We start from the raw sequence: 13,441 nt of genomic DNA on the forward strand, positions 1-13,441 counted from the left end.
GTTGATATATTTTCGATTATTTTTGATTAATATTATTTGATTAATTATTAATCTTTATAGTTTATAATATCGTTAGTTTTTTTAAAATCAAAACTTTGTATATATATATAAAGTTTAACCTTTTATTCTTAATAATTTTTTCTTTCCTAATTTTTTCATTCATAATTTTTTCCATTCATAATTTTTTCATTCATATTTTTTATTATTACGTTTGTAGAAATAAATAATCTTGTATTTTTCTATTATTCAATTGATATTTAATTATAATTAAATAAACGTCTTTAGCTTTAAATAGTATAGCTTTAACTATTACACCGGTTAAATATGTACTAATTTTATCTTCATTATTATTTTAAACTTAAACTTCGTTCAACTTGTATTTAAAACAATGATAATTTATGTAAGATGTTTTTTGTATATAATATACATGTTATTATAATGGATGAAGGGATGATTATTGAATGGTTATTATTTTGATATTATGATATTTTTTAAATAATTTTTCTATCTTTATATAATAAGTATTTCATATTAATTCATTTGGTACTTATTGTTGGTTGAGATATATATCTAATTATTGTTCTACTTACGATCTGACGAGTAGCTATATTTTTGAATAGAACTTATTTTCGATAATTTCAATTGATTTTAATCGATTTAAATTTCTTTTCTATTTGAAAATTGGTTATGAAACACGTGTAATCTTTTTATTATATTTATCTTATGATGTTTACTTTACTTTATATTATACTCATTTATTGTGCTTTTAATTATTAATTTTTCTATATGTGATAGTGGATTTTCATCGATGAGTTCTTGAAAATTGGTTATTTTCCCTAAAACTATATATATATATATATATATATATATATATATATATACGCGCACACACAAACACACACACACACATACACACACACACACACACACACACACACACACACACACACACACACACACACGCATACACATATATACATATGTGGCTGTGTGGTAAGTAGCTTGCTTACCAACCACATGGTTCTGGGTTCAGTACCGCAAGTTTCTTGTGACTGCATTTGGTAGATGAAAACTGGAAGAAATCCATTGTGTGTATATATATATATATATATATATATATATATATATATATATATATATATATATATATATATATATATATACATATATGTGTGTGTGTTTGCGTGTGTGTGTTTATCTCCCCACCATCACTTGACAACTAATTTTGGTGTGTTTACATCCCTGTAAATTAGCAGTTTGGCAAAAGAGACTGATAGAATATTACTAGGCTTACAAAAGAGTAAGTCCTGGGGTTGATTTCTTCGACTAAAGGTGGTGCTCCAGTATGGCAGCAATCAAATGATTGAAACAAAAGAATATATATATACACATGCATATATACATATGTACATATATATATATATATATATATATATATATATATATATATAATTTTTTTATGTGCCCTTTTACAGCCTAGCCAGGCTCATGGGCCCGGTTTCCCGGTTTCTATGGCGTATGTATTCCCCTCTAGCTGGACGGGACGCCAGTCCATCGCAGCATTACTCAAGAATCAGGAGGAAAGAGTGAGAGAATGTTGGGGCAAAAGAGTACAACATGGGACGCCACCACTCCCTGTCGGAGCCTTGTGGAGCTTTAGGGGTTTTCGCTCAATAGACAAACACAACGCCCAGTCTGGGAAGGAATCAAAATCGCAATCCTCCAACTGTGAATCTGCTGCCCTAACCACGGGGCCATTGCGCCTCCACACACACACACACACGCATATATATATACATATATATATATATATATATAGGTAAAGTAAAATTTAGAGTTAATACTTGACAATTGTAAGCACCTGTGTATGCCAGCTCGTGGTTGAGGTGAAAGAATAAATTGTAAATCCAAAAAAATAACAACAAAAATATAAAGGATTCTGCGGTACACGTGTTTCAAGCTTTATATCAGTGTATAATTTACAATACAAAGCTATCTTCAGCCGCAAAAGTATTTCTCTCCCAGGAAATTATATCACATCGGCGTTAAAGGAGGAAGAAAGGTGTGATATAAGAGGTGAAGATCCTTTCGGTATTTTGTATAGTACTGTACCTCGTATAATTCTCCATTTACACAATTTCTTCGGTCCTCCGAAAACCGTCCATATATATATATATATATATATACACACACATATATATATACATATATATATATATTACAAATTAAAAGGGTAAAGGATTATCAATTTATTAATTAATAAATCAATTAACAATTAACAATTTTTACCAAGCCCATCAGTATGAAAGCACCATTATAGGTGGAGAACTTATTTAAAAGCTCATATATATTTATAAATATAATTAAGGGATCAGCAAATATTTGCTTCACCATATACCGAAGTTCAGAAATAGCAGCTAAAAAAGCTGAGAATCTCACAGATAGCATCACTTGTAACCCACAAAGGAAAAAACAATGAAAACTAACCAATTCCGATGTTTAACAGTAGACGCGTTTCTGGATCATGATTGATCCAATTTTTTTCTCCACATCATCCCTTCATAACACTGAAACTGAAAGACTACATTTTTATAGCCGATTTTCAGATTCTTTGCTTCCTTTTAAAAAATGCATATTTTGTGATGGAAAAAACTAGATCCAAAACTGGATATAAATCTCTATTCTCTTTATTATAGATTCAATATTTTCTCTACCTTAAACATGCAGTCTCTATAGAGACATATGGATCTACCGATGTGAAGATAGACTGAGGTTAGTAAATCAAAGCTAACTAGAGTTTTTTATACACTCACTGAGGTTAGCCAGCATCAATAACTGGTAAATGTGACTATGGTACCCACTTGGATTTTATATCTCTACCAACCAAAATTTGGTTTTATCATGCCAGCATGGAAGGCAGACGTTAAACGATATTGATATGTATATATATATAAATATATATACATAAATATATATATATTATTATTATTATTATTAATAAATTTCAGGGTGGCAAAAAAAGTTTAGAAATTCTTTTTGTTACCAGTGGTCTAGCGAGAAGAAAAAACTAGTCAATAGACTATACACTATTCATATAAATACATACAGTGTGCATTTAAACACATAAAGAGATGTCCATAATAGGACATCTAACCCGCAAGAAGGAGCAGTCAAACTTCAAACCACAATTAGGGATAATTTCGAAAGGGAATGAAAAATAAAAACATTTACCATCTATTTCCTGTACCATGATTTCAAACTATTTTCAGCAAAATAAAATAATTTGCTAGGCCAGCTATCATCAGCAGGAAAGCTAAGATTAGCATATAAACATGAAGCAATACAGAGAACATGCCTTGTGCTTATATGTTATAATTTTTCATTCCTTCCGAAATTATCCCTATTTGTGGTTTGGAGTTTGACTGCTCCTTCTTGCGGGTTAGATGTCCTATTATGGACATCTCTGATGTGTTTAAATGTACACTGTATGTATTTATATGAATAATATATAGTCTATTGACTAGTTTTTCTTCTTGCTAGACCACTGGTAGCAAAAAGAATTTCTAATTTTTTTTTGCTGCCCTGAAATTTATTAATAATGATATGACTTTTTGGCTAATTTCTGGAAGAAAATCGACATTTTTTGTATTTGCTGCCGATAAGAAAACCGCTCTTGCGTGGTAGATATGAAAAATTATATTGTTCTCTGTATTGCCTCGTATTTATATGTTAATCTTGGTTTTCCTGCTGATGATAGCTGACCTAGCTAATTATTTTATTTTGCTGAAAATAGCTTGAAACCATGATACAAGAAACAGATGGTAAATGTTTTTATTTTTCATTCCCTTCTGAAATTATTCTTATTTGTGGTTTGGAGTTTGACTGCTCCTTCTAGTGGGTTAGAGGTCCTATTATGGACATCTCTTATGTGTTTAAATGTACACTGTATGTATTTATATATTTATATATATATGTGTGTGTGTGTGTGTGTGTGTGTGTGTGTATGTATGTATATATATATATATATATATATATATATATATATGTATATATATATATATATACATTGCCACATAACACACATGCATATACATGTGCACTCACAAATACACACATGCATATATATGTACACACACACACACACACACACATACATACATACATACATACATACATATATATATATATATATATATATATATATATATAAACGATATAAATGACAATCTAATAATTTATTTATATTATAGTATAACATAATATACTGTGAATATAATATAACATAAAGAATTATTAAAAAATCAAAAAAGCCAACAATTTGTTTCAACTTATATACATTTTTTCGATATATCAACAATTCAATTTCCTTCCATAATATACGAATAATAGTCCTTATTTAAGTAGCTTCAAATCTGGTTACTTCTAAAAAACTAGTAATATTTTGACATCCATTATTATAGCCTAACTCTATATCTATTTTAGGTTATAGTGTTTGTAGCTCTAAATTTATCTTCATTATTATGGAATTCTCCCTATGATAAATTAAGTAAGCAATGAAATTTTTGTTAGGTTTCTATTCATATTTATTACAGAATTCTCCCTCCAATGAACAATAAATAGTGAACATTTTTTATTAGCTACTTTAAACAATATTTTTTTATATCAATAACTTTAAATAAATAGAAGAGTTATTACATATTAAAAATTTAATAATATTTTTTTACACACTTTATTAGTTTCTAGATTAAGTAAGACCCTGATACATAATTATATACATATATATTATTGTTATATGTTATTATAATAACAAAAGATTGTCTTCAACATAAACGAGTTTGGTTTAATGTTATTTGAGATATTTTTTACTCTTTTACTTGTTTCAGTCATTTGACTGTGGCCATGCTGGAGCACCGCCTTTAGTCAAGATAATCGACCCCAGGACTTATTCTTTTGTAAGCCTAGTACTTATTCTATTGGTCTCTTTTGCCGAACCGCTAAGTTACGGGGACGTAAACACACCAGCATCGGTTGTCAAGCGATGTTGTGGGGACAAACACACACACACATATATATATATACATATATACGACAGGCTTCTTTCAGTTTCCCTCTAGCAAATCCACTCACAAGGCTTTGGTTGGCCCGAGGCTATAGTAGAAGACACTTGTCCAAGGTGCCACGCAGTGGGACTGAACCCAGGACCATGTGGTTGGTAAGCAAGCTACTTACCACACAGCCACTCCTGTAGAAATATATTTCGATAATTGTAGATTTTACTTACTTAATTATTTTGTCCATTGTAATTTTGTTGTTTTTTTAAATTATAATTGATATGTAGTTGAACAGTTAATGCTCACACTCATAATACATAGGCATTTGAATGAATTTTTTACAATCCAGCTGTCCTTTCACATGGAATTTTGTCTATCTTTAAACCATTGGCTCTGATGAGACTTATATAAGGGAATTGAATTGTTTATATATCAAAAAATGTATATAAGTTGAAATAAATTCTTGGCTTTTTTGAGTTTTTTAATAATTGTTTATGTCATCTTATACCATATTATATTCATAGTATATTATTATGGAAATGTACTTGCATAGCAAGTGACCTGATCTGAAATTGTGTGCTGAAACAAAACAATTGCAGCAAGGAAGGTGTTTATAAGCCATTTAAAAAAAAAACACAAAAAAACCGTTAGATTCACTTCAGCATTTAAATTTAATTTGTGTCAAAATATTTTCATTGCTTTGAAACTGTGACCTGTTCACTGGCAAAATTTTGAGCTGCATCTCTTTTAAATGGCTTATAAACACCTGCCACACTGCAATAGTATATTATGTTATGTCATAATATAAATAAATCATTGGATTGTCAATTGTATCTCTCTATTTAGTTTATTGTTTGTAATTTGCATTATACCCATATTTATGTGGTATTCAACTGATGTACCAGAGAATTAGATGTTTTACACACCCCTTTGAAGGAATTCCTATCTTTAGTTTGTTACTTTATATATATAGAGAGAGGCAATTATGCAGATAAACAAATTAGACACATCAAGTATATTAAATACAAAATATGTATGTATGTATGTATGTATGTATGTGTGTGTGTGTGTGTGTGTTTGTGTGTGTGTGTGTGTGTGTGTGTGTGTGTGTGTGTGTGTGTGTGTGTGTGTGTGTTAAACAATATGACCAAGAATGGAGAAAATCACTTTAACTAATGAGTACACCACATAATATTGATGATCGTTTCTGTTGGGCCAGAATATTTAGATACAGAAAAAAAGGTATAAAATATAACATTAACTAAGCAATCCAAAATTGGCTAAATTCAAAGGGAAGAAAACATCTCTAACAGACGAATGCATAAAACAAGAATGTTAAGAAGAAGGCACTATCATGCTATTAGCTGTCAGAAGTGAAAGTGCTCACTGCCTGCTAGTGAAGTATCTGTCTGTCTGCCTGTCTGCCTGCATGCCTGTTGCTGGCCTGTTGATTCTTTGGCCACTGACAGCTAATACCATGACTGTCCGGAGCGAGCTATATGTCTGTCTCTCTCTCTATCTATCTATCACTCGAAAGTTCGCGCGTCCGCACTAGCTAGTCGTGAGTAGAAAACACAAATTTAATATAAAAACATATTTCCTGAAATTGCAAATTATTTAAAATATAAAGATATAATTTTCAACAGAGAGAATTTATCAAAATAGAAAACAAATGAAGTTTGAAGTTTAAAAATAATAGGATGGACCACTCACGACTAGCTAGCGCGGACGCGAGTACCCTTATACTCTGTGTTTTCAAACACATGGATATAGGTGTCAAATTTGTTCCAATAACTTTCGAGTAATAGATAGATAGATAGAGAGAGAGACAGACAGACAGACATATAGCTCGCTATGGCCAGTCATGGTATTAGCTGTCAGTAGCCAAAGAATCGACAGGCCAGCAACAGGCATGCAGGCAGACAGACAGATACTTCACTAGCAGTGAGCACTTTCACTTCTGACAGCTAATAGCATGATAGTGCCAAGAAGAAATATAATAGTCTAAGAAAAACCAGTTAAGTGTTAACTTTTGATGACATCAGTAGATAGCAAAAGAATAAAAAATAAGTGTAGGCATTCTTTGTCATGACAATCAGTTATCAACCTGCTAAATATGCCAAAATGTTTTTTAGAAAAATTATGCCTATTAGATTATAGGAAAATCAATTATAATTAATGGATTATTTAGTATTGAAATACTTAGATTAAACTTGCTGGCTGAAGATGCTTGTCTAGCTCTCATAAACATATCATAATTCTAGTGAAACACATTCACTAATTACAAAAATTAGAAATGATACATTTCTAAATCTCTCAGAGTGACTTAAGCAAGTCATGCCACTCCTGGCTGATGATGAGCAAAAACTCAGAAAAATGTCTCTGGATGCAGGCTTGGCTGGTTGGAGGTGCTTGTCTCCCCCTCGTAAACATAAGGACACAAGAAATGTGTCAAGGCTGACAGGAAGCGGTGCAGCTTCCTAGGGCTAAATAACAGTAGTATGATTCCCTTATTGGGACTGTCACGTTAAGTTGACAGTATACAAATACTTAAATGTTCTTCTGTATTTATGAAACCATTTCAATGTAAAATTTCTATTATGGTTTTTCTAGCTGCATTATATCAACTTCAAATCTGGAAAAATCTGAATTCTGTATTAGTTCTATAGCCCCACAGTCCCTAACTAGTAACATCTGTTGTCAAACCTAACAACAACTAGCTTTCACAATACTACCCACTCATCTCTTAACTCTCCACTTCTCCTTCTACTTCTCTCAATACTCTAATCACTCACCTTCTCCCTCTTCCTACACTGACTCTCCTATCTCTTCTTGTCTTTCCTTGCTTCAATACTCCCCACACATCCTTTTACCACCTACTTCCTCCTCCTCACTTACTTTTATTGGCTTCCTTCTTCACCCATTCTACCTTTAAATTTCCCTGCATTATGATTTAAAAAGTTAGATATCTATTTCTCCACTCTGAAGATGGAGGCTGGATCTATCTAATGCTTATATGCTTCCACTACTGGAGTTTTTGTGAACTACATCTGCCAAATTTATGAAGCAATTCTGAGCCCCCAGAATCAGCTGTTGGACTCATAATACCATACCTTCTCCCCTTAATTTCTTGTGTCTTTTTACTCTATGTTAATATATAAATATCTATATTTTTATACATGAATATTCATCATCTGAATATTTTCAGTCTTTGGTTTCTCTCTATTTACTTGTATATATGCATGTATATTTTGCATGTCAAAACTAAACATTTTTATTTGTTTATTTGCATCATTATCTCCATATCTGCTCACCTGGATTCCTCTTATAGCTACTCTTTGCCCCAGAGACCTCGTCCTTGGTAAAGATTCCAGAATGTAACTGCAAATCATTTGAGTGCTATTAAGTGTTTTCCATATTGAGCATCTCTGGATCTCATCTGTTGACTCTATACATATATAAAATAAGACAAAGATAAAGATATCAGTGTGACAGAAGTTAGATGTTGCTTACAATTGTTTTGGTGTTATTTCACTCTGAATCACATTACACATACATAATTGCATGTACTCCATTACTATACACACACACACACGCACACACATTTGTATATAGACATTTTTCTCTCTTTCTCTCTCTCACTCTCTCTCAGGCAAGGCTGTGTGGTAAGAAGCTTGCTTTTCAACAACATGGCACCTTGGGCAAGTGTCTTCTACTATAGCCTCAGGCTGATCAAAGCATTGTTAGTGAATTTGGTTGATGGAAACTGAAAGAAGCCCGTCATGTGTGTGTGTGTGTGTGTGTGTGTGTGTGTGTGTGTGTGTGTGTGTGTGTGTGGAAGATACTGGTACCATGCAACTGGCACCTGTGCTGGTGGTATGTAAAAGCATCCATTACACTCTCAGAGTGGTTGGCATTAGGAAGGGCAAACCAGACTAGATTCTGGTGCAGCCTCTCAGCTTGCCAGCCCTGGTCAAACCGTCCAACCCATGCCAGCATGGACAACAGACGTTAAATGATGATGATGACGATGACGACGATATGTGTGTGTGTCCCCATCATCACTGCTTGACAACCAATGTTGGTGTGTTTATGTCCCCATAACTTAGTGGTTTGTTAAAAGAGACCAAAAGAATAAGTACTAGCCTTACAAAGAATAAGTCCTGAGCTCGATTTCTTTGACTAAAAGCACTTTAAGGCAGTGCCCCAGCATGGCCGCAGTCAAATGACTGAAACAAGTAAAAGAATAAAAGATTACATATATGCCTGCAAATACACACACACACACACACACACACACACATGTATGTATGTGTGTGTGTGTCTGATGCAATGTTTCCTTGTACTATGGTGGTCCTTATCACCCTTATAGAATAACAGAAATTATTCTGAAAGCAGAGACTTCAAAATACTTGATGTTTTGATGTTTTGATAAGTGTTTTACAGTTTTTATTTCATTTATTTATTTCCCCACCACCATCAACTCGAGCCCCCACCCCACCACCACTTCTCTCTAATTTCATTTTATCTAAATTAGGCTCATTAAAAGCCAGAATCCTAACCTGGCAACCTTTAACTTACAAAGAATTTTTTGTCTTTCTTATCATATCTCCCACCCCTACCCAACCACAGGCCACACGAGACCAGCAGAATTAGAAGTGTATCGTATAGAATTACTATGTTTCATTATGGCCTTTAATTTCATGAGTTCATACCACACCTTACATTTCACCCTTTGAAGAAGTTAATAAAATAAAGTACCTGCAAGATACTAGGGTAGACCGAATATTCCAATCAAACATCCAAGATAACAATAAAATTATAATAGAAGACTTAGACTAAATTTACCTTTCACCAATCTAGGGTTTCCATCTGGAGTTGATAAAATGAAATAGCAGTGAAATACTGGGGTAGATTTAATATTCCTATAAAACATCCTAATGTGAATGGAATTATGATAGAAGACTTAGACTAACTTTACCTTTCATCCATGTGGAGTTGATATAATAAAGTAGCAGTGAAATACTGGGTTAGATTTTACATTCCTATAAAACATGCCTAAAAAACATCCTAGATGTCAATGGAATTATAATAGAAGACTAACACTAACTTTATATTTCAACCTTCTGGGGTTGGTATGATAAAACAACAGTGAAATACTGGGGAGGATTTAAAATTCCTATAAGACATCCTAAATGTGAATGGAATTATGATAGAAGACTGATCTTTACCTCTTATAGACGACATGTTTATCTTATTTGTCTTTCATTCAAGTGTTTTCATATGCTTCCATATTGCAGGTAGCTGGGAGAGAAGAATTAAAATTGAAGAAAATATGTACTGATGTTATGAAAGTGTAACTGTTAAAAATTCTATTGCATAACATTGTGTATGAGCATGTTTCAGTATATGTATGCATGTGTGTGTGTGTGTGTGTGTGTGTGTGTGTGTGCATATATATATTATCACCATCATTATTCTTATCATTGTATCTTGGAAGGGCCAACAAAATATCAACATTATTATTCTTACCATCATCATCATCATCCTTTAACGTCCATGCTAGAATGTGTTGGACAATTTGACAGGAGCTGGCAAGCTACAGGGCTGCACAAGGCTTCAGTTGTCAGTTTTGGCATGGTTTCTATGGTTGCCCTTCCTAATACCAGCCACTTTACAGAGTGTACTCAGTGCCTTTTACATGATACCAGCACAGGCAGTTTTATCGTGGTGTTGGCACAGGTGCTCTCTTACATGAAACCAACAAGGGTGCTTTTTATGTGGCACTGGTATGGGTGCTTTTATATGTGTCACCAGCAAGGGTGCTTTTTATGTGACACTAGGACAGATGCTTTTTAAATGGTGCCAACATGAGTGCTTGATATATATGATTGACCGTTGACTGAACACTATTCAATTTTTTTTCTCCGTGTTTTTCTCCTTGTCTCCGTATTCTTTCTGTTGAAGAGCGTAGCTCGAAACGTCAAAGACTTTCCGTATTCCCGAGCGTCATACTAATATATACTTTTGTTATTTACACCACCTGTCCTCGTCTGTTGTTATTTTTTGTATAATCTCCCATATATATATATATATATAAATTCAAAAAGGGATAAAACTCTTTTACAAGAATTTTATCAAGAATTTGGTGAGAATTCTGTTTATTTATATATATTTTTGGAACAATACCATGCTGATGAACGAAATCTAGATTCATTCTAGTAATCGCGAAATCGGTCGATACATGGTTGAGTTTATTTAAAAGAAAGTTGGTCGTCTTCTGTTGGTTGTTTTTTCCTCGCATTAGGTACTAAATGTGGTTATTTTGAGAAGTCCACTGTGTGGCGTTACTATTTTCTGTAGTAATGCCGTTTATATAAATATAAACAAATATATATATATATATATATATATATATATATATATATATATATATATATATAAAGATGATGCGTGTGTTCGATCATGTAATAATACAAATAATATGTGAGTATATGCATATATACGTACATGTATGTACATATCTACATCTACATGTATATATAGATGCATATCTGGATACAGGACGTCACAAAAAAACGTGGACAAAATGAGAAACAGAACATAAACAGAGCACAGAAAACACACAGGCCACATAGAGAACATTTCCTTCATCAGCTGCCACCATTCTAAAACTAAGCGTTTCGAAGAGTTAGGGCAGGACACATGGTTAGAATGGCTCTTCCCGCAGAAACAAATAAATTTGTAATGCAGAGGAATATAGTGGTGAACAGAAATCACGACAGGAAAACGAAACAGGGAAAATAAACAAGAAGGGCTATAAGGCCAAACATGAAAAAAATATATATGTATACTGAACGCTGTGATGTGACGAACTGAAAGGAAGAGAGAAGAAAGTTCGTGCGAGCTTGGCAGTGGCCAAGATAAGAAAGGAAGCAGTAGCTGGACACATGTGACCAGCAAGGGGTAAGGAGAAACAGTGGTAGAGAGAGAAAAAAAGGGGAGGAAGTAGAATATAGGTGAGCAACGAGAGACAGGGAGGAAGAGAGAGAGATATAGTAGTGAAGGGGAGAGGCGAAGAACAACAGAAGGAAGAACGAGAGGGGGAGAAAGACTCTCCAGACAAATCCTTTGCTCCATGGAAGAGCTGGACTGAGATTCAAAGACATTGCAGAAAAGGAAGATGAAGTGGAAAGGAATTGATCATAATAAATGGTAAACTCAAACGAAAAACCAGCCAATATGGAGAAAGCTTATCATGTCATGCCGAAGCCATGGACAGTCATAGATGTGATGATTGACTGCTGTACTCAAGAAGGCTCTTACACCACAACTGAAGTGTTGTGACCAGTCCCTCTGGTGATAAAAAGCACTTGTAGCCATTGTCACATAAAAGTGCCTGTGCAGTGCCGTGTAAAAATGCTCATACAATGTCATGTAAAAGCACCTGTTTGATGCCATGTAAAAGCACCTGGTACACTCTGTAAAGTGGTTGGTGCTAGGAAGGGCATCCAGCCATAGAGACCATGCGAAAACAGACTGGAGTCTGGTGCAGCTCCCTAGCTTGCTATTATGGGCAATGAAGATTAAATGATGATGATGATATATATATACTTCCATTTCTATATATATATATTATATGCAGTGCCACTTTGACTGGCTTCCGTGCCGGTGGCACTTAAAAAGCACCATCCGATCGCGGTGAATGTCAGCTGTGCTGGTCCCTGTGCCGGTGGCATGGAAAAAGCATCCACTACATTCTCAGAGTGGTTGGCATTAGGAAGGACATGCAGATCAGATTGGGGCCTGGTGCAGCCTCCTGGTTTCCCAGACCCCAGTCGAACTGTCCAGCCCATGCTAGCAGGGAAAACAACGATGATGATGATGTATCATATATATGTGTGCATGTATATGTGTTTGGATGTGTGTATGTGTATATATATATATATATATATATATATATATATATATATATATATATAAGATATACATATATGTATGTGTATGTGTATATATATGTATATATGTATGTGTGTATAGATATATATATGTGTGTATATATATATATATATATGTGTGTGTGTATATATATATATATGGGTCATTCTTTATATTACTGGTCCTTTTTTTCCTCTCCTTATTTGCATATTTAAATCATTTGTTTTCATATTTCATGTTGTTTACTGTTGGTGACGTTCTGTAACCATATCTATCTATCTATCTATCTATCTATCTATCTATCTATCTATATATATATATATATATATATATATATATATATATATATATATATATATACATATATAGTATTTATATTATTCTTTAAATGAATGCCATGCATCTATTTCCAAGTAAGTTTATCTTAACCTTTTTGATGCGACTCTACTCTT

This window comes from Octopus bimaculoides, chromosome 29 (assembly GCF_046866305.1).
Source record: "Octopus bimaculoides isolate indiv1 chromosome 29, ASM4686630v1, whole genome shotgun sequence".
Taxonomy (NCBI): domain Eukaryota; kingdom Metazoa; phylum Mollusca; class Cephalopoda; order Octopoda; family Octopodidae; genus Octopus; species Octopus bimaculoides.